At 34.2% G+C, this 22,650-nt stretch overlaps 1 protein-coding gene across 1 annotated transcript in view; it reads right to left on the bottom strand.

Annotated features, from left to right (window-relative positions):
- dpr1 (defective proboscis extension response 1) overlaps nucleotides 1-22,650 on the bottom strand; it is a 707,346-nt gene that overhangs the window by 163,061 nt on the left and 521,635 nt on the right. The gene's annotated exons all lie outside the window — the stretch shown is intronic.

Consider the following 22,650-nt stretch of genomic DNA (forward strand, 5'->3'; position numbering starts at 1 on the left):
ATGTCCAAACATATTTTTTCTGTGCGTGTACAGATCGACTAAGAATTACCTCCTGAGACGATCTAGCCCTTTGTGTCCGTTCGTCAGTCTGTCCATGTTTTTGTTGTTCGCAGTATTCCGGTCGCAATTACTAACGACTTTGATGAAATTTGGTATATGGCGGTTTTTTGGCGCAAGACAAAAAATCGGATTGGAAAAAAATCGGATTAAATTTAAAAATAGCTTCTATATATGTATCGCCCGATTTCGATAAATGGGGTCTATATGGGGGCTATACCAAAACATGGACCGAGACGGACCATTTTCGACACACCTCTTTATGGTCCCAAAATACCTCTAGATTTCCAATTTCAGGCAAACCGGATAGTAAATACAGTTTATAGAAGCCCAAGAAGTAAAATCGGGAGATCGGGAATCGGGAGGCTATACCAAAACCATTTTCGGCACACCTTTTTTTGGTCCTCAAATACCTCTAGATTTCCAATTTCAGGAAATTGGATAAAAACTACGGTTTTTATAAGCCCAAGACCATGAATCGGGAAGTCGGTTTATATGGGGACTATATAAAAACTTGGACCGATATAGCCCATGTTCGAATTTGACCTGCCTGCAAACAAAAAACGAATCTGTGCCAAATTTCAGGTCGATAGCGCCGTTATTGAAGGCTGTAGCGAAATTATAACAGACAGACAGGCAGATAGACTGACATGTTTATATCGTCTTAGAATTTCTCCCTGATCAAGAATATATATACTTTATATAGTCGGAAATCGATATTTCGATGTGTTACAAACGGAATGACAAACCATCACCATTCTATGGTGGTGGGTATAAAAATATGGGAAATATAAAGCTAAAACCATTTTATTGCACAAAAGTGAATTTATGATTTATCCTGTGGTATGCATGTATTAGATAAATAGGACAATTTCTGTGGAAAGTTTGGGGATATCTTCGCTGACGTTGTGCCATTTTTGCCTAAGTAGTGCTTAATCGTATGAACTCTTATATATATAAAGTTCGACACAGATAGATAGAATTTTAATTTTCTCTTTGGAAAATACGATATTATCAATTGCACTGCTTGTGCAAAATTTAAAGCAAATCAGGCTTTACCCTGTGGCTTCTGTGACCATATAAATATATATGGACGAAAGATATATATTGGTGTTATATCTAAATCGGAAACGATTTTAACCAAATTTGGCATGGATAGCTATAATAATTATTCTACTCCCTGTGCAAAGTAAAACTTTGACCTCTATGGTCATATGAGTCTAAATCGGGCTAAAGATATATCCAAAAACAACAATTATAACAAAGAAAACGAAGAAAAAACAAACATAAGGCAAGAACTGGTGTTCTTTGCTTGAGTGACTAATTTCACAGTTAATTTAATAAAAAAAAAATTTCACGCAAAAACGCGCAACATTTTATTACTTAATATTAAATCCAAGGAACTGTAAATTATTAAAAAATTAATATTCTAACGCCAACTGACACCATTCATATTTAAATATCCACGAATATTTTGAAAATAGCCAAAATTTAGACACATTTTAAAATATTTTTTCAAAATATTCATACACATTTTTTGTTTACACAATTTTTTTAAAACAACGTTAAAATACCTGAGGTTGAAGATTCCATAGTGAAAGTATTATTTTTGGCTTGGGAAAAACTATATATTAAGCTCCGAATTATACCGAATTAAAAAAAAAACTATTGTGTGCGAATAGCTCAAAAATTACTTAACTTTAACACAATGCAGTTTGACAAGCAAAGAACATATGACATTGAAATGTTCAGTAGTGATGTAGAATTTTATATACTTTAATCGAATATTAAGTATTTTTCAAAAACAAATTTCATTTTTCAATTAATATCCATTTTTTTGCGATTTCACCCCTCTGTGCGATGGGTCTGGGCCTGGCCCTTCTTGGCGTTACATACAAATGCACAAACTTATTATATGACACTATATAATATATTATATACCACTGTAGTGGTGAAGAGTAAAATAATTAAATCAGTTAATATTTTAATATTCTAGGTTTTCAACTTCAACCAAATTTTTAATTGGAAATATTTTGATGATAGTTTTTGTAGTTTCGTAGTACTCATGAAAACCGATGTATAGTAACCGGAACAGCCCCTTGGTGGTAACACATAATTCGCCAAAATACAATATTATTCGGTTGTATGGTACAAATGTTCCACACCACACAGAAAAATCATCACAAAAATTACTCCAAATTCCAATTGATTGAAGTGAAAATTGTAATCAGTTCAAAAATTAACCTATTCAAATATAGTTTTAATCACATTTAAAATTAATTTGATAGACAAAATTATTCATTAAAGTTTTCCTTAAATCCAACTGCAATTATAATTGGCAAATACTTAAACAAGAGCTTAATCGTACACGCAGAGAAGAAACATAATTGTCACAATCAAATTCGAAGAGCAAAATAATATGATAGGAGCTATGTTTGCGGCGACCATGTAACATTTTAACCTGCACCCATGTTGGCTCAGTGAACATGGTTCTAAAAAAAATATAATTGTCCTCATCTAAAATGTTATTATATTGATAAAAAATAATTTTGTTTGAATGATAAGACAATGGTCACGATTTAAAATGTTATGGTATTCATTAATAATGTTTTTCTTCTAGTTAAAAAAACATGGTCACAACCTAAAATGTTTTGATTTTTATGAAAAAACTTTTTTCATCGCCGAAAAAGGACGCCACTTGAGAAAAGAAAACACAAAATTAACTTTATTTATTTGTTTTTATTTATTTATAAACTAATTCATTGTTTATTTGTATTTATAATATCGTGCAAGCAAACATCACATATTTTTACACACTCTATTTTGGTTCAATTTCAACAATAAGTAATCATTCCATACGTACTTCGTGCCCATCAAATTTCAAAATGCAGGCATCATGTAACTGCAAATAAAAATAAATGATCCATATAGCAAAATGCAGAACAAAAAAACAGGTACATTTTTCAATTACACTTTCCTTTTTTGTGTTCACATAAGACCACGTGCCACTTCTGAATAAATAAATTAACACAAAACACAGTAAATCCGTATTCTCCGTCCATTCCAAGAAACAATCAACACACGACTGACGCGCAGAATGAAAATCGTGTGTACCTGCTCAATGTTTTTATAAAATTCTTTTTGCTGCAAACAAGCTAAAAAATTAAATGGTCACGAAAAAATGTAAATGGTCTTTATGGCCATGTAATGGTTCTAGACATGTCTATACTTAACCTATAAAAATACTTTTTTCCCTGTAAAAAAGTAAAAAAAAATTGAATGGTCAAGTACATGATTTCCCCGACCATTTAATTGTCTCAAATTCTATCATTTAAATGATAGAACATGTTTGCGGTATTTGAGAACCATTCAAATGCTTATTGCCACCATACATTTTTCTCCGCTCGAAAACTATTTTTACAAAGACAAAATACATGGTTTTCGCGGCAATTACATGCTCTATATAAGCATTAAATGGAAGCGGCAACCATTTCCAAACATGGTTTTTCTGTGCGCGTATAGGGAAGAAATAATTACGAACCGATATGGACTTTGGTGCGGAAATAATAGAGCCAGAATTGAAATATGGTGGTCGCTTTAAATGGGGGCTATATACAATTATGAACACGAGTCTACAAAAAATGGCAGATTTTTTACTGTTTGGTAGATTGGAAGAATTCTTGATGTTTTGGAAGATTTTGCAAAATATTCGTCTCCAACTATGAAATACTTCATAAATTTTCTTCAAAATTTCCTAACAACATAAAATGTTGACATAATTTTCTATAGATATATAATTTTTGACAACATTTTATATGGCAATAAAATTTTGGTAGAATATTTTTGGCTCGAGTGGCAATCGAGATTTTTCTGTGATCGGTTTATTGGGGTCTATATATAATATAGATCGATACGGACCAATTTTGGCATGGTTGTTATCGGGCATACACTAGCGAAATGTACCAAATTTCAACCGCATTGGATGAATTTTGCTCCTCCAAGAGGCTCCGAAGGTCAAATCTGAGGATCGGTTTATATAAGGGCTATATATAATTGTGGGCCGATATGGACCAATTCTGGCATGGTTGTTAGAGACCATTTACTAACACCACGTACCAAATTGCAACCGGATCGGATGAAATTTGCTTCTCTTAGAGGCTCCGCAAGCCAAATATATACCAACACCAAGTTCAAAATTTCAGCCAGATCGGATGAAATTGGCTTCTCTTTGAGGCTCCGCAAGGCAAATCTTGTGTCAAGTTTCAAGTCGATAGCTTGTTTAGAGAAATATTTCGATGTGTTACATGGTGGAGGGTATAAAAATTAATTTAAATTGAGGAAAAAAATCAATTAATTTGTTCATCAAGTATATATTATATTTTTAACTAATTCTGCAATTGAAACATAAATTTTTGTGATTGTAGCAATTAAATTAAATATATTAATTTGAAATTTATTACGTGATAGAATCAAAAATTTTTGTCGATATATAGTATCCTAGTTATTTATTTTTCTTCTGCTTAATAGAGTGGATTAGATTTCCCATTTGTAATGTATGCGTCATCAACGACTTACATACACCGAGCACCAAATCACTGAATTGAACAGAATCCAATTTTAAACAAAAACTTTGATATGCAACGGTTTCTACAAAACTCATTACCCTCACCTGCATGATGATTATATTGACATTAGTGGTGATGTACGATGTGGGTTTAGTTAGTAAAATTTAAAATGTAAATTTGTCGGTAGAATTCCGAAGCTTGCATGGGAAAAATAAGTTTCTTTCAATTCAAAAAAAAAAAAAAGAAAAAAAAAAAAAACAACAGAAAACGCCATACCCCATTGCCCATTTGTGCAGTGATAAATTACGATTTGTCAGATGGTATCAATATAGGCCCCAAGAAATTGCGGCCTAAAGGGCAAATATGGGTCTACTCTTCATAACGAATTTAATCCCAACGAAACATAACTGAAGTATGAAAATTGATCCCAAAACTAAATTAGCGCTTACTTTTGATTTAAAAAAACTGGTGAATATGAACCTCAGCTGATGCAATATGTAATACGAAGTTTTAAAAATGTTACGCATGTGTTTCTGAGTAGAAAAAAATATTTTTTTTTTACATCAGTAAATTGTGTGGTTAATGTAGTATTCACTAACTCAATTAGCCTTATTGAAATTGAACCCCATTAGCGTTAGCCTTTGGAAATTTTTTTTCTAAAGAAAATTTTCTCTACATTTTATTTCTGTAGAAAATTTTTATCAAAATTTAATTTCTATAAACAAGTTTGCCAATATTTTATTTCTATATAAAATTTTTTCTACATTTTATTTCTATAGGAAATTTTACCAAAATTTTATTTCACTATCGTCGTCTTTGATTCCAGCTTAAAACCATGCATTGACAAAACTACCATCTTGCAGTTTATACACTGATGAAAAAGACTGTTTTTCATATGTTTCGGTGTAGAAATTATATCTTTGGAACTCAAATGTTTAGCACATTATTTTTAAGTGCAAGCATATAATGTTCATAAACTAGCATAACATGTTTGGGACATATATATTAATGTGTTAGAACATATTATGATTCGGACCTTACATTTTTATACCTTCCACCATAGGATGGGGGGTATATTAACTTTGTCATTCCGTTTGTAACACATCGAAATATTGCTCTAAGAGCCCATAAAGTATATATATTCTGGGTAGTGGTGAAATTCTGAGTCGATCTAAGCATGTCCGTCCGTCCGTCCGTCTGTTGAAATCACGCTAACTTCCGAACGAAACAAGCTATCGAAACTTGGCACAAGTAGTTGTTATTGATGTAGGTCGGACGATATTGAAAATGGGCCATATCGGTCCACTTTTACGTATAGCCCCCATATAAACGGACCCTCAGATTTGGCTTGCTGAGCCTCTAAGAGAATCATATTTCATCCGATCCGACTGAAATTTGGTACATGGAGTTGGTATATGGTCTCTAACAAACGTGCAAAAATTGGTCCACATCGGTTAACTTTTATGTATAGCCCCCATATAAACGGACCCTGGTCCACATCGGTTAACTTTTACGTATAGCCCCATATAAATGGACCCTCATATTTGGTTGCAGAGCCTCTAAGAGAAGCATATTTCATCCGATCCGGCTGAAATTTGGTACACGGAGTTGGTATATGGTCTCTAATGACCATGCAAAAATTGGTCCATATGGGTCCATAATTATATATAGCCCCCATATAAACCGATCCCCAGATTTGGCTTGCGGAGCCTCAAAGAGAAGCAAATTTCATCCGATCCAGCTGAAATTTGGAACATGGTGTTAATATATGGTCTCTAACAACCATGCCAGAATTGGTCCATATCGGTCCATAACTATATATAGCCCCCATATAAACTGTTCTCCAGATTTGACCTCCGGAGCCTCTTGAAGAAGCAAAATTCATCCGATCCGGTTGAAATTTGGAGCGTGATGTTAGTATATGGCCGCTAATAACCATGCCAAAATTGGTCCATATCGGTCTATAGTTACATATAGCCGATCCCCAATCACACAAAAATTGGTCCATATCGGTTCATAATCTTGGTTGCCACTCCAGCCAAAACTAATCTACCAAAATTTTATTTCTATAGAAAATTTAGTCAAAATTTTTGTTCTATAGAATTTTTTTTCAAAATTTTATTTCTATAGAAAATTTTGTCAACATTTTTGTTCTGTAGAAAATTTTGTCAAAATTTTATTTCTATAGAAAATTTTGTCAAAATTTTACTTCTATAGAGAATGTTGTCAAAATTTTATTTCTATAGAAACTTTTGTCAACATATTATTTCTATAAAAAATTTTGTGAAACTTAATTATGTTATATACGTATTTAATCGGCCTTTTTTAGTATGGACTACCGTGCAATTTAGAAGACGATGTTAGGAAGTTTTAAGGTACCATGTCATCGGCAAGTGTTACCGCAACCAAAGTAATTCGATTGTGGATGACAGTCTTCAGTAGAAGTTTCTACGGAATCCATGGTGGAGGGTACATAAGCTTCGGCCTGACCGAACTTATGGCCGTATATACTTGTCTTAAATATAATATCTCTGGATTCAAACATAAAAAGTTTGGAAATTTTGTATAAACATATATATCTTTAGAAACGTCAGAGAGAGCGAGAGGGTATAAAAAAGATAAATATGGCGACAGAAATAGACAACGAAATACATATATACACAGAAAATACAGATTGGTTGTGATAACCGAATGTATTGCCAACGTTCTTTTGGCAGTTGCACCAACTATCTGTTGGCAGTTGTGTCACCCGACAAATTCAGTCGACTCAATCGAATTATGGGAAATCCAACTAATACTATATATGGAGTTGGTTGTATCAGACGATGGAATTGGTCATTGCTTCCTTCTTCATTTGGTTGTGTCATCCAACTTTAATAGCACTATAACCGAATAAAAAAATTAATTTCATTTAAGTTTTATTTTATTTTTATATTTGGTTTAAATACATTTAAATATTTGTATTAAAGATAAATACAAATATAAATACAAATTAATGTCCTTAAAATGTTTTAGCGGTTGGGCACACAAAAGCTAATACACACCCCATTATGACTTTCAGTTGAAAGTGAAAGGGTGTGTATTTTTTTTTTTAAATATTAAAATGCATAAAAATGGACCCGTATTACCAGTTTGTGCATATAACTTAATTCCTACAGACACGTTTGGACAAGCAAGCCAATTTGGAAACCACAAGTGATGAACTTCTACTTATTGCTGAGTGTGTCCCGATAGTGTGCTAGGCATTATGAAAAATAAATAACTTTTGAGCGGTCGGTCGAATCTGACCTATGGCACTTTGTATCCATTTGGGTCCGTTGTACAATGTTGGTATTTTTGATTATTGCTTAAAAATAAATTAAATAATATTAGTTATATTTTGGTGCACACATGTTTATAAAAACATTTCAGAACCTTGCACTTTATTCACTGCGGCATCTCTGTGAGGTTCTAAGTAGACAAAGCATCCTGGAGATATATCATTAAATAAATATGATTATTTGTGCCCTATATAATATACCCAACATAAATAATCCACTTCAATATCGTGACCTATATTTTACTTACGTTCATTAATTACAGTCGGACATCACCAAAAGAATACATTGGACTGCATTGTGGATGCCAATAAAATTTGCATTGGCTTAAAGATCGTCCATTGTGATGTTTAATTTGAAAGAAAAAATATCTCTTTGAGCACCAAATAATTAACAAAAATTGAAGTGACATTTAAAAATATTTCAAATAGTATTCGGTTGTGAATACTGTATGTCAGTGCTGATTACTAAATGGCAGTTACGAAATTTATTTAAAGTTGGTCGTGCCATCTGAATTAAAAAAAAAACTTTGTTGCTTCAACCATTTGTCTTGTAACATATCACAAACGAAATTATATTGAAATGATTGCCAAATGATATTAAGCATGAAGAACTGATTGCATTAATATATAGTTCTAAAAGTAGAATTTTCATTATCAGAACCGATTTCCAACCAAATTGTTCTCTATGTGCATAGAGAATACAGATTGGTTGTGACAACCGAATTTATTGCCAACCTCCTTTTGGCAGTTGCAGCTACTATCAGTTGGCAGTTGTATCACCCAAATGATTCGGTCGGCACAATTAATACCACATATGGTTTTGGTTGTGACTACCTTCATCATTCAGTTGTGTTGCCCAACATAAATAATACTCATGACCGAATTAAAAATATATTTAAAAATCAATTACTCCACCGTTAAATATTATATTTTATTTTACTTACATATAGGTATAGTGGTACAAATAATTCTATGTAATTAGTAGATAAAAATTTTTGTCTATAATCTCTATTTATTGCATCAAAATGTATCCACACCCAGATTCTTAGAGCAAAAAAAAAATTTTTTTTGTCGGTCGAATTAAGTAAGATTTTCCACATCCAACTGCTTTCGTCTCTGAAATGTAGCTTCTTAAAAACCAGAACCAAATCACTGGTTACTCCGAGTTGATTGGTCTGCTCAAAGTTGTCGCCAGAGTACATAATGTTACAAACCTTAAAAATAGACCACTATTATATGGATATTAACAAATAAAATTAGAAAGTTCTGGGGTACATGTATCCATGTTGGAGTAAAACTAATTCCAGGACATATCCACAAATGTATCATATCTTCGATTACCTGATACAAAACGGGAGGCGCCATGGACAGTTAAATCCACAGTTCATATTGTCATCCTATGAACTATGTATATGCTTTTCGTTGTGAAGTCAACATGTATCATAAAATTCCGCTATTTTTAGCTTTAATTTGAAACAAATAAAAATGTCTTATTTGAATAATAATAAATTTGTTCAAATAGAAATGACATTTGAGAAATTCATCAAAAGGAATTCGGATGAGACTACCATAAAGGGTGATACGGTCAAAATTTGGTCAAGGGAAAACGCGTGTAAATCGGTGAAATCGTTTATTTACAAAAATCAAATTAAATTTCTTTTTCAATTTCAATTAGTATAAAATTCAGGAAAAATATTCAGTTAGGCTTTAGCTTTTCCAAATCCGAACTGGCGGGCCTCACGCTTGACATCTGCCATCAGATTTTGTACAGCCACCTTGTCCACTTTCTTCGCCGCAGAAAGCCAGTTTGCCTTAAACTGCTGCTCGTCCTTAGCAGTTTTTTGGTCTTCTTTAGGTTCCGCTTGACAATAGCCCAGTATTTCTCAATTGGGCGGAGCTCTGGCGTGTTGGGAGGGTTCTTGTCCTTGGGAACCACCTGCACGTTGTTGGCGGCGTACCACTCCATGGCCTTTTTACCGTAATGGCAAGATGCCAAATCCGGCCAAAACAGTACGGAACAACCGTGTTTCTCCAGGAAAGGCAGCAGACATTTATTCAAACACTCTTTCACGTAAATTTCTTGGTTGACAGTCCCGGAAGCTATGAAAATGCTGCTTTTCAAGCCACAGGTACAGATGGCTTGCCAAACCAGATATTTCTTTGCGAACTTTGACATTTTTATGTGCTTGAAAATATCTGCTACCTTTCCCCTTCCTTTTGCCGTATAAAACTCCTGTCCCGGAAGCTGCTTGTAGTCGGCTTTGACGTAGGTTTCGTCGTCCATTACCACGCAGTCAAACTTCGTCAGCATCGTCGGGGATCGCGCTTTGGCCGTCGTATTTTGTTTATCATCGCGATTTGGAGTCACTACCTTCTTGTATGTCGATAGTCCGGCTCGTTGTTAGGCTCGATGCACGGTTGTAGACGATACACCCAGCTTAATTGCGGCATCTCGGAGAGAGAGGTTAGGGTTTCGCTTGAAACTACCGGCAACCCTCTTTGTCTTCTCAGCGGCTTCCGGTTTTCGATTTCCCCCCTATCCAGACATCCTGGCTGTCGACAAACGTTCCCCAAACACTTTAATTACATTTGTAACGGTTGATTTGGCAACTTTTAGCGATTTTGCCAGCTTTGCGTGCCAGTAGCTCGGATTTTCGTGATGCGCGAGCAAAATTTTGATACGCTGCTCTTCTTGCTTGGACGGCATTTTTCCAAAATCAAAATAGGAGCAACATTCTACACACACACAATTTCAAAATGAGGGGTGTTCAGGTTTTTTAAATGCAAAATTGAAAGAAATACGTCAAGTTTATATTGACCAAATTTTGACCGTATCACCCTTTATATCAGTGAGGACTACTAAATGAGAGTTACGAAATTTATTTAAGGTAGGTCATATCAATCGTATTCAAATACAATTTTTCAAAAGAGAGACATTTAGTTGCTACAATCATTTATTTTCAATTACAACCGAGAATCTATTGAAATTATAGCCAAATGGTATTAAGGACAAAAAAATGCTTGTGATCCAAGTAAATAGATTGGCAGAACTGATATATAACTCTGAATGTAGAATTTTCGTTAGTACAACAGATTTCCAACCAATCTGTTTTCTGTGTGTGTAGATATGTAAGTTTAATTACAACAAAAGTTCAGGTTGCTGAGTACTCGTCCATGATTGCTTATCGACTTACATTTTTATACCCACCACCATAGGATGGGGGGTATATTATTTACCCACCACCATAGGATGGGGGGTATATTAACTTTGTCATTCCGTTTGTAACACATCGAAATATTGCTCTAAGACCCCATAAAGTATATATATTCTGGGTCGTGGTGAAATTCTGAGTCGATCTGAGCATGTCCGTCCGTCCGTCCGTCTGTTGAAATCACGCTAACTTCCGAACGAAACAAGCTATCGACTTGAAACTTGGCACAAGTAGTTGTTATTGATGTAGGTCGGATGGTATTGCAAATGGGCCATATCGGTCCACTTTTACGTATAGCCCCCATATAAACGGACCCCAAAATTTGGCTTGCGAGGCCTCTAAGAGAAGCAAATTTCATCCGATCCGGCTGAAATTTGGTACATGGTGTTAGTATATGGTCTCTAACAACCATGCAAAAATTGGTCCACATCGGTCCATAATTATATATAGCCCCCATATAAACCGATCCCCGATTTGGCTTGCGAGGCCCCTAAGAGAAGCAAATTTCATCCGATCCGGCTGAAATTTGGTACATGGTGTTAGTATATGGTATCTAAGAACCATGCAAAAATTGGTCCACATCGGTCCATAATTATATATAGCCCCCATATAAACCGATCCTCGATTTGGCTTGCGAGGCCCCTAAGAGAAGCAAATTTCATCCGATCCGGCTGAAATTTGGTACATGGTGTTAGTCTATGGTCTTTAACAACCATGCAAAAATTGGTGCACATCGGTTCATAATTATATATAGCCCCCATATAAACCGATCCCCCGATTTTGCTTGCGAGGCCGCTAAGAGAAGCAAATTTCATCCGATCCGGCTGAAATTTGGTACATGGTGTCAGTATATAGTCCCTAAGAACCATGCAAAAATTGGTCCACATCGGTCCTTAATTATATATAGCCCCCATATAAACCGATCCCCCGATTTGGCTTGCGAGGCCTCTAAGAGAAGCAAATTTCATCCGATCCGGCTGAAATTTGGTACATGGTGTTGGTATATGGTCTCGAATAACCATGCAAAAATTGGTCCACATCGGTCCATAATTATATATAGCCCCCATATAAACCGATCCCCCGATTTGGCTTGCGAGGCCTCTAAGAGAAGCAAATTTCATCCGATCCGGCTGAAATTTGGTACGTGATGTTAGTATATGGTCTCTAACAACCATGCAAAAATTGGTCCACATCGGTTCATAATTATATATAGCCCCCATATAAACCGATCACCAGATTTGACCTCCGGAACCTCTTGGAAGACCAAAATTCATCTGATTCAGTTGAAATTTGGTACGTGGTGTTAATATGTGGCCTCAAACTCCCATGCAAAAATTGGTCGATATCGGTCCATAATTATATATAGGCCCCATATAAACCGATCCCCAGATTTGACCTCCAGAGCCCCTTGGAAGAGCAAAATTCTTCCCATTCGGTTGAAATTTGGTACGTGATGTTAGTATATGGTATCCAACAACCATGCAGGAATAAGAAGTTTTAAGATACCACAACCCAAGTAATTCGATTGTGGATGACAGTCTTTCGTAGAAGTTTCTACGCAATCCATGGTGGTGGGTACATAAGATTCGGCCTGGCCGAACTTGCGGCCGTATATACTTGTTTTAAATAAATTACAAACAAACATGCTTATTTCTATTCTAACTCAATTATATATAAGAAATTTTGTTGCAAGCAAACAAATGATTAGAAACTGGAATTAACTATTTGGAGCCTTAAAAAAAGATATGCCTAGGGCGAAAAAAATTTTTTTTTGTTTGAACAAATTCTGAAAATATATATGCTTGAAGAAGAATATGTTTTAGTTTTTTGAGGGTTTAGGTCTTTGTCCAAATAAATTTGACAAGGATACTTTTCCTCTGTAGGTCAAGCTACACTTTTAGTTTAGTCAATGCATGGTTTTAAGCTAGAATCAAAGACGACGATAGTGATTGAAGCATAGAAAAACAATAACAAAACAAAACGAATGAAGATAGAGGAAGCACGCTCAATACAAACCCAGACAAAAACCCAAACCCAAACAAAATGCACTCAAATCGATGATTTGACTTTGGCAAAGTGAGAGAGAAATGCTTGCAACGTTGTTTGGATAAAAACCGACTATCAAAAACCTTTTTTCGGAAGGTGGTGATTGAAGAATAGACCAACAATAACAAAACAAAATTTTATTTCTATAGAAAATTTTGTTAAAATTTTATTTCTATAAGAAATTTTTCAAAAGTTTTACTTCTATGGAAAATTTTGTCAAAGTTCTATAGAAAATCTTGCAAAAATGTTATTTCTATAGAAAATTTTGCGAAAATTTTATTTTTATAGAAAATTTTGCGAAAATTTTATTTTTATAGAATATTTTGCGTAAATCTTATTTCTATAGAAAATTTTGTGAAAATTTTATTTCTATAGAAAATTTTGTGAAAATTTTATTTGTTATATTCATTAATGATAATGAGTTCGTATGTCAAATAGTATTGCATTCTACTTTATGCTGATGATCTCAAGCTAGTTTTGCGCAAATCATCTGTTAGAGATTTGTTCCGTCTTCAAGTTTCTTATTATAAGTGCAAGAAACTTATCTTTTATAGTTATACGTTAAATGACCATGTTTTGAACAGGGTTGAGGAGATAAAAGATCTTGGTGTAATTCATGATTCAAAATTCACCTTTACACGTCATATTGGTTATAATGTTCCAAGGGCATAATCAGGGCTTACCTTCATTAAGAGAAATTGTAGAAACTTCAAAGATCCTTATTCGGTAAATTTTGTATATTCTGCTTTAGTTAAATCAAAATTGGAATATCGTGTTTTTCTTTGGTATCCTTATTATGGAATACAGTCCCAAAGACTAGAAAGAATTCAGTAGCAATTTATTAATTTTGCATTCAATCCTATTAACTTTCCTGTATCGTACCAACATCATAAAGTAAAATGTCGTTAGTACATATGAAAACTTTGGGTAATAATTCCAATGAATCGATTAGTCATGTATTACATCACTTTAATAATATCTCCAATGGGGGTATTGATATATTTAATACATTTTCTAAATTTGTTAAGATTCTACATTTAATATACATTTACTTTTAAGTAGTTTGTAATGAATGTTGTATTTCAACAGGCTTATAAATACGAGGGCGGTTCGGATGGTGGATCCATGTCTCATCAACAGTTATGAAACGACGCTTAAAATCCATTTTATTTCGCCTAAAACGACCCAAACAAGCTTGAGAAATGTTCATTCTTACTGTTAACAAATGCGGCACCCATCTTGCAGAAAGCTTTTTCATCTGTAGTTCTTCATGCAAAATTAAATGGACTCGATCATTTGAGATGCCCATGATATTAGCAATTTCACGCACTTTTATTCGTCGATCATTTAATACCATATCATGCACTTTGGCTACAATTTCTGGTGTTGTTGCTGTTTTTGAACGCCCACTACGTGGTTCATCTTCAATGCTTGTACGACCACGTTTAAATTCAGCAACCCAATTCTTTACTGTTGCATATGAAGGAGCACTTTCATCTAACACATTCACCATATCATTATGAATTTATTGTCCCGATAAACCTTTTTAATGTAAATATTTAATGACAGCACGCATTTCTAATTTTTCCATTGTAAAATAATTGCGGATGCGTCTTTTTTGAACATCTGTTCCTATATGAAGGAGTTGCCAGATTGAAAAAAATTAACATGTGTTCATAACAGAGATGGAAGTTTCCAAAGCACTTAACTTTTTTCTGTTTATACCGCGCTTTTTGTGCTAGGCTAAGAAGTTTCCGAACTGCCTACGTAAAAAAATATATAGACGGATATAGATGTTTTGATGTGTTAGAAATGGCTACCCTGTGGGAGTGGGTATAAAACATCACGAAACTGTTTTGAATTGGCTACTGGCTTTACAGGTAGTCGATTGTTCTACGTACCATAGTTTAATTTGATTTAAAGTGAAATTGAGAAATGCCAAATGATATTTAGAATTCATTGAAAAATGTTTCAGCACATTTATGCACAAATATTTTCAAATATTATAAAATTCTCAACTATATCGAAAATAATAAACAATTCCTATAAACGATGAATTTGTTTGAGAAAATATTCTTGAACTTCGATGTTTGGTACGTTTTACTTTTCTTTAGGTATTCCACAAGATTATTTATGTCATGATAGCTTCTTGAAATTGCATACTTTGTAAATAACTTCAAATTCCTGCAGTTTTTCTTTTAATGCCGACGTAAATAACACAAAAATTCAGAAAGGTCACAGTGAAAAGGCTCTAACGGTAGAGAAATACTAAAGAAGATTTCGCGACAAAAAAAAAAAGTTTAGTCACTAAATAACATTACCGCTGATGTGTAAAAAAGTTTATGATGTGAAAATTTCAACGATAAAAACGATGCCAACAACAACAAAATATCTTCAACAGACTCTCTAACCTTCGTACCCATAAACAAAATGAGAAGAGCGAGAAGCCCACGAGATATACGAGAAAAACAATGTCACAAAATAAAAAGAAATTAAAAGAATTCAAGGGAAACGACAATAAAGACCATTTACTCCGATGATGAAGAAGCGACACCGAAATGAAACTTGGGAAAAGTGACAAACGAATGAATATAAAAAAGAAACAAAACGGCAAAAAAAATAATGACACAAAAAAATCTCAACCAAAAATCTGAATGGTGCCACGTCATTGTCGAGAGGGAGACATCCTACGAAATAAACGAATTTTTTGTTTGTCCCAATGTTAATTATGAATCTTGGAGATATTGTCAATGATGGCGATGGTGATGATGATATTAGTAATGATGAGTTACGTTGTTGTGTTGCTCCTTTTTGTGTTGTCTCGAGAAATTGTTACCAAATATTGCAATAAAAATTATTATGTGTCTCTTGTACATTTGTTTTAGCTTTTGCAATACGAAATTATTATGATTTCCGCCTCTTGGTTCTGTGAGATTGAAATTTGAGAAAGTTTATGCTATTTGAAACTATACCCTACTACCAGCATAGATTGGCAGCGCTATATCCGGACGAAGAAATAGTAATTGCACTTCATTGCTTGCAAAATGCACTATTAGGCAATATCCCTTTATTGCAGCTATCAGAAATGATAACTCTACGGAACTTGTATGCGCCATTCACAATTGATTAGCCAAACTACAAGGAAATTACTCGAACGTCGAATGCCCATACTCAGAGAAAGAATATGATCACCTCCTAGCGCAAAATGTTGTTTTTGGACAGTGAATATGTAATATGTTTGTTCCAATTATGTATCTGATTTCAACAATCGTATTATGTTCGTTGAGAAAACAACATTTTTGTGACAACATTTTTGTTTTCTTCTAGGAGGTGCTCATATTCCTTATCTGCGTATACTGCAGACACTTAGGTAAACAGGAGACCTCCGTGTCCTGAGACAAACAAACCCCGTATAGAGATGAGTCAGTACAATCTCTATAGAGGGCGCCTAAAACTCGAAAGTCATTCTCTCAGATGGTTTGGCTATGAAGATGCTGAAACACATTAGGGAAGATTGATCTGATAGTCAAATTATATATATATATATATATATATATATATATATATATATATATATATATATATATATATATATATATATATATATATATATATATATATATATATATATATATATATATATATATATATATATATATATATATATATATATATATATATATATATATATATATATATATATATATATATATATATATATATATATATATATATATTCCGGGTCGTGGTGAAATTGTGAGTCGATCTAAGCATGTCCGTCCGTCCGTCTGTTGAAATCACACTAACTTCCGAACGAAACCAGCCATCGACTTGAAACTTGGCACAAGTAGTTGTTATTGATGTAGGTCGGATGGTATTGCAAATCATCGTATCACTTTTAAGTATAGCCCCCATATAAACGGATATCCAGATTTGGCTTACGTTGCCTCTAAGAGAAGCATATTTCATCCGATTCGAAATTTGGTACATGGCGTTGATATATTGTCTCTAACAACCATGCAAAAATTGCAATTATATATAGCCCCCCATATAAACCGATCCCCAGATTCGGCTTGCAGAGCCTCACAGAGAAGCAAGTTTCATCCGATCCGTCTGAAATTTGGTAAATAGTGTTGGTATATGGTCCTTAACAACCATGCAAAAAATGGTCCACATCGGTCCATAATTATATATAGCCCCCATATAAACCGATCCCTAGATGTGGTTGCGGAATCTCTAAGAGCCAAAAATAATCTACCAAAATTTTATAGCCATAGAAAATTTTGTCAAAATTTTATATTTCTATAGAAAATTTTGTCAAAATTTTATTTCTATAGAAAATTTTGTCAACATATTATTTCTTTAGAAAATTTTGTCAAAACATAATCTCTATAGAAAATTTTGTTAAAAATGTATTTCTATAGAAAATTTTTTCAAAATTGCATTTCTATAGAAAATGTTTAAAGAATTTTATTTCTGTATAAAATTTTGTGAAAATGTTATTCCTATATAAAATTTATGAGCCACCTCTTAGTTAGAGAGGAATATTTTGCAAAACCTTCCAAAACATCAAGAATTCTACCAATCTACCAAAAAGTAAAAAATCTGTTATTATTCGGATTTGATTAATTAATTGAATCAATTAATACATTAATTGAAAAAAATTTTGGAACCTCTGAAGCTTTCTTTCAAGATGGCTGTGATGATTTTATATTAAATGTAGAAATTTTTGAAAAAATTTGTTTCTTGAAAGTTGGATGCCTAACCCATATTTACTGGCATATTACTTTCGGTTATGGCAAGCAAACTTTAGCTCTGAGGTGACAATCGCTACTTCTTTTGTAGTGCCTTTCGATACTGGGCATGGATTTGGGTATATTTCGCATCACAGTTGGCGATTGTTAATTGTCACTAAAGAGTCTATGGTAGTGATAGAGATAAAATCAAACTTTGAAATGTTGGCAGGGAATACAGACTTGACTTATAATTTGTAAAAATACATATCACAGGAAAACGTGAATTCGAAATAAAATTAGATATTTGCGTATATATTTTTACATTTACTGCTCAAGTTACAGCTGATGATTCGAAAGACAGTGATTTGTTTATCATAGTGATGAGATTGAATGAAATGGTACAAAATCTGGCAGACAAGTGTACATTTAAAACGCATAAAAATGCAAAACCAAAAATATTTTTGAAAGCGATGTAGTTTCAAATCGTTTTTTTTTCAAGAAACGGGAAATGTGCCTTGAGTAATTGAAATTCCCGGATTTTTGGGAAATTTTGTCTAAGATTCGGGACACTTCCTGGGGACGAAATTCTGGGACAATCCAGGCAAATCCCGGCCATCTGGCAAGCCTAGGTATACAGAAAGTGTCGCTCCATATAGGCTAAAGCTTCTGGAGTTTGTAGACGGCGATTTACCTAAAATTGGCACACTTATCATCCAAATTGCTTTAATCTAGAAGTATAATTTCCTGATTCTACTACTCGTGAGCATTCGAGTAATGGAGAAAAATCTACAGAATTTATTTTGCAATCCATATGAATGATTTTATTTGGTTCAATTTTCTTGCACGCATAGGCGAAAAGTGTACCTTTCCTCTAAAACTTAAATAAATATATTTCTTATGAAACTTTAAATTTAACATCGGGAAGCTTATAATATCAACCGATATTCTTGAATAAATCAACCTGAACTTCTACGCAGTGAAACATCTCAAACTCTGACAACTGGATACCTCTCAAAAGCGGGCATTTTTTGTGAGACGTTTGCTATATTATCACATTAGGAGTAACCTCTCAAAAGTGGGCACCTGCCAAATGTGAACATAATTTAGGAGATCGTGAGTGTCCACTACTGAGTGGTTTCACGGAATATTATCAAAACCCCTCATCGGAATATTATCGATGAGGGGTTTTGAAAGCAAACTATTATATTTAATCCATGGTAGAGGGTGTTGAAGATTCTACCTGGCCAAAATTATGGTATACACTTGTTTTCTAGCTCTGGAGGCATATTGCTTTTCATGCCTTTTCTCATACGGCCTAGAGCATGTCCAGGACCTTTTCTCTGGTGCCAAAATATCGCGTGAATCCTTTATTTATTTCAATCGAATTTTCCAATATATAGCGTAAAAATTATCGATGTAATTGAGATCTAGGTCCCTCCTCGATATCATGACCATCAGTGCTGTATGTAGGTTACTGCAATCTATCTTTCATTCGTTAATTTTTTCTTTCTTTTTTCTGTGGACAATTTTATAAAGAATTTCATTTCGATGTTGTTTTCTTTTCATTTTGCTATAAATTACATTCATTTCTTCCTTGAAGAAGTTAAGAAAACTTTACAGCAGGAAAACGTTCGACCATTTAAAATGATTTGTTTTTGTTATTGCTAACGAAACTTTTTGTCATGATGGAAGCCATTCATTCAAGTTCAGAGCTTCAAAATGGCCTTAATACAATGAATAACTTTTGACAATAGATGGATGAATTGCGTCACTGTTTTTATTTTTTCCTCTTTTTTTGTGTGGCGGTGGTGACAGCTGACCTTGAGTAGGTGCTTGGAGCCAGTCCAAAAACTATGAACAATGATGTATTGTTTGTATTTTTGCGTTTTCTATCCATGGAATGGCTTCCTCTAAAATCGTTCAATAGTTTCAAAGTGCAGAGATTAAGAGTATCATGGGAAAATAGAAGATTAAATTTTTAAGCAATCAGTAAACTACAAAAAACTTAAAATTAAATAGTTTTTCCAAAAATTAGGTCAAATACAACACAAAACTCTATTGACGGGTCGTGGGAACTGGCGCGAGACTTAGGAATAAGTAGAACTATTACAACAATTTATACTGTGATGAATTATTGAAGAAAAGACGGTTCTCTCTAAAGAAAAAATTTGAAAGTAATGGTGAGTTATACCTCCGTCAATCCTATAGGTCTATAATCACATCCATCATATTTACACGGTTTGACCCACTACGCGTTAATCTTTCGACGGGCTTGAAGACCATTATTCCGAAAGTAGCAAATTCGAACAAATCTAAACTGATTCTGAAATTTGATGTTATTTCTAACATAATTTGGTTTTGATCAATAAAATTTAAATTAAAAACTAATAAGCCTCTAAGCCACATAACCATATATCGGGCAAAGACAACGAAAGCCAATTTAACTTTGTTTTAGTTTTTAGGAATTATTATTATTATTATTATTAATTTTTTTTTTTTTTGAGAAAGTTTCCTTTACGCTAGTAAATTTTTGTGATTAGATAAAGAAACTAAAACGGAAAAACAATATACACAAATGATGCATAAAGATTTACTAAATTAGTACTTCTCACAAAATAGTATTTTTTTTTTATAAATTTGTAAATTTTGCTACAAATGCGACCATCTTGAACTTCGTATGTCACTAAAGACATTCTGGCAATTTTTAAACTCAAATTGTTTCCTTCAAACTAGAAAATGTTTCCATAATCGTGAACAGACGGTAACAAACGGAAACGGAAACGTTCACAAAAAATCAAAACGGAATGTTAACAATATTGTCTACGGGCGTTCACGATTTCATGAACGGCATTCGTTTTTCCTTGGCCATGAAAAGTCTTAAATAATCGTTAGACGTTATTATGGCAATGTGCTAAGGCGATTGCTAATGCGTATGGTGCAGAAAACACAGATTGGAGTCACGGTAGCAGAAATCTTTTTTAACCCTAAGCCACATAGTGGTCAGGGTATAATAAGTTTGATCTGTGCCTACCAGAAATATTGATTTTAGACCCCATAAAATATATACCGGTCGACTCAGAATCACCTCCTGAGTCGATCTAGCGCTTGGTGTCCGTCCGTCCGTCCGTCCATGTACTTGTTGTTCACAGGATTCCGGTCGCAATTATTAACCGATTTTGATGAAATTTGGTACAGGGAGTTTTTTGGGCACAAGGACGAACGCTATTGAGTTTGGAAGAAATCGGATCAAATTTAGATATAGCTTCCATATATATGTATCGCCCGATTTCGACAAATGGGGTCACGTTGTGTTTTTTTCAAACGGATCGTCACCAAATTTGGCAAAAGGTAATCTTTCTCATTCAAAAGTCGAACGGAATGGACGTGTTTTTTATTAACGGATGAAATCATCGTAATAAGTACCTACTACGAATTTCAAGTGTTTAAATTTAAATAGACTGAAACAATGCAATCCAGATCTTTCAACAGCTGATTGGAAGGTTGGCCGTTTGGATGAAGTGGATGGACCAAGACGACATGCAGTGTTTATATTGAACACTCAGTCTTTGCCACATCTAACAAAGTCTCAGGGCCGTGTATGTTGTGGCTTTCATTATATACAAAAGAAGATATATAAAAACGATCAGCTAAAGGATTCGGAAATCGATAAGCCTCTGTATGCATCAGAAATAAGCGGATCCTCTTGCGAAGTCGAGGGAGATACTAAAGATGCAGACTTTGATAGACACCGTATGCGAGAGGAGGTTTCTACTGCCTCAAAACTCACCAAACTTGAACTATGGTTATTGCGAGAGTCACCGAGATCTCTGAAGAGGACATTCTTGATGACTCAATTGAAACGGCTGATATGACGGTTGTTGAAAATCTCGATGGTCCTACGGATCCTCCAGATAAATCTTCACCATTGTAAGGCTGCATGTGCTGCCTTAAAATTTCTCCTGATGGAAGGGGACATAGATATAGTTCTTATTCAAGAACCATATGTTTATAGAAAAATATATGAATTAAGTACTGCGGGGTTCAAACTATTGCAGTATGATGTAAATCGAGCCTGTATAATTGCTAAAAACGAGCTCAACTTGTTTCTGCTTCCTTCAATGTGCAATACAGACACTGTCGTTGCCATTTTAGAAATAGCCAAATGCAAATATTTGGTATCTTCGGTCTACATGGGACATGATAGGGAGATGCCTCCATGTGCCGTTAACACCTTAGTTGAGGAGTCATTGAAAACAAAGACAAAACTCATTATGGGATGCGATGCAAATACACATCATAGTATATGGGGAAGTGGTGACATTAGTACAAGAGGAGAGTCACTCCTAGAGTTTATTTTGCGTACTAATTTGGTAGTTTGCAACAAGGGAGATGCCCCAACCTTTGTTCTAAAAACAGGCAAGAGGTTTTGGACGTCACCTTGGCCTCGCAAGAACTGAATTAAATGATATCTGATTGGCAGGTTTTAAGTGAACATAGCTTCTCAGATCATCGCTACATCAGTTTCAAATTTGATGTTCATACCACAAAGACCATATTTCCGCCAAATGTTAGGAAAGCTGACTGGAATAGGTATAGGGAATCGTTTAATATGATGATACCGGAAATACCAGAGACAAATATGAGCTCTGTGCAAGTTATCGAACACGCAGTGGAGAGGATTACTAAGGCCTTCAACATTTCACTGAAAGCTGCAT

This window comes from Haematobia irritans, chromosome 5, assembly GCF_050003625.1.
Source record: "Haematobia irritans isolate KBUSLIRL chromosome 5, ASM5000362v1, whole genome shotgun sequence".
NCBI lineage: Eukaryota > Metazoa > Arthropoda > Insecta > Diptera > Muscidae > Haematobia > Haematobia irritans.